Here is a 1,613-nt window from a genome sequence, read left to right on the forward strand (position 1 = left end):
GCCCCCCGGACGACCTCATCAGGCCAGGCCTCTTCCAAGTCAAGTACGATCCCTACGGCCTAAATATTGTCATGCTCAGCTTCCATGGGAAGTATGCCAGGGTCACGAAGATCACGGGAGACTCCCACAAGTTAGAGATCCACCTCAAGCGCCGCATCCAGCTGCCAGATGTAGAGATCTTCCGCAACTTCAACGAGCTCGCCCGCGTGGTCCAGGAGGTTCCTGAGCAGGTGATCCAGGAGCAGCAGCAGCAGCAGCAAGAAGACAGGACTGAGGACGGGGAGGGTCATGGCTGGAAGAGAGTGTCAGGACTCCAGTGTCAGGGAGTCCTGAGCTGCAGCTTTGGAGGAGCAGGCTATCCAGTTTGTTCTGCCTGTGGGCGTGAGCTCAGGTGACCAGAACTACCTCCGCACCTGCAGGATGTGATTCTATGGCATGGGCATTGTTGCGGGGAGGGTCATGGCTGGAAGAGAGTGTCAGGACTCCAGTGTCAGGGAGTCCTGAGCTGCAGCTTTGGAGGAGCAGGCTATCCAGTTTGTTCTGCCTGTGGGCGTGAGCTCAGGTGACCAGAACTACCTCCGCACCTGCAGGATGTGATTCTATGGCATGGGCATTGTTGCCAGCTATGGCTTCACCCACCCCCAGTGCATCCCTGGAGTCTTCATCCTGTTCAATGAGGACCCCTTCAGGTTCATCTGGCTGGAGCTGAAATGTTTTAGTCTGTACAGCAGAGTCCCAGTTACCTTCCAGAATGCGGAGGCACCATCCCCACAGGCCTTCCAGGAGGTGCTCAAGAACATTCAGTCCTGACCCCCTGATGGCCCTTCCCTTGCCCAGGGGTGGACAGCAGGGAGAAGTGGCTTCAAAGGAAGAGCAGCTGGCATACACTTTGAAGATTTGACCTTCTGACCAGATTACCCACTTTCTTGTTTGTTCTGTTAATCCTCACCCGAGGATATTTTTTCATTGATTTTTAGAGAGAGTGGAAGAGTGAGGGAAAGACAGAGAGAAACATTGATGTGAGAGAAACTCATCAGTTGGTTGCCTCCTGTGGGTGCCCTCACCAGGGCCTGGGCCAGGGAGGAGCCTGCAACCAAGGTACATGCCTTGACTGGGATCCTTTGGTCTATAGGCTGACACTCTATCCACTGAGCCAAATAGGCTAGGGCTCCATTCAATATTTTAAAAGCCATAAAGAACATTCAATTATTTAAAACAGTAAATTGAATGTATGCATTTATTTTTCCCCCTCTTGAAACTCTGACAGAGCAACTGTAAAGGAATTAAAAGGGTATAAACCCACAGAGAAAGAGAGTTGGAGGGAAAACAACAGTAAACAGAGATAGCAACATATTTTCACAAGATGGGAAGCAGCTAGCTAGTGGAGGTAGCTGACAGAATGGAGAACACTTAGTACCTGCAGGAGAGAACAGCAGCCCCTAGAAACACAGGAACTGGAGGCAGCAGGAACCTGGGAAGGCGGGGGATAAAAAGAGGTAAAAATGGAATTGGATGGAATTCGGAATCAGTAGTACTTAGACCTTTGATGCTATCCCCCATACTGTGCAGCAGTAACTTCCCTTGCTCTTTCCTAGCCAGAGATGGGAGGTGTG

The 1,613-nt window shown here is 51.2% G+C and overlaps 1 protein-coding gene and 1 pseudogene across 3 annotated transcripts in view; one reads left to right on the plus strand and one right to left on the minus strand.

Annotated features, from left to right (window-relative positions):
* The window catches only part of LOC107182350, a 7,459-nt pseudogene extending 6,649 nt beyond the window's left edge, over positions 1-810 (plus strand).
* Positions 1-1,613, minus strand: part of GLRA2 (glycine receptor alpha 2) — a 179,559-nt gene that overhangs the window by 66,744 nt on the left and 111,202 nt on the right. The window lies entirely within an intron of this gene.

Source organism: Myotis davidii, unplaced genomic scaffold (assembly GCF_000327345.1).
Source record: "Myotis davidii unplaced genomic scaffold, ASM32734v1 scaffold216, whole genome shotgun sequence".
NCBI lineage: Eukaryota > Metazoa > Chordata > Mammalia > Chiroptera > Vespertilionidae > Myotis > Myotis davidii.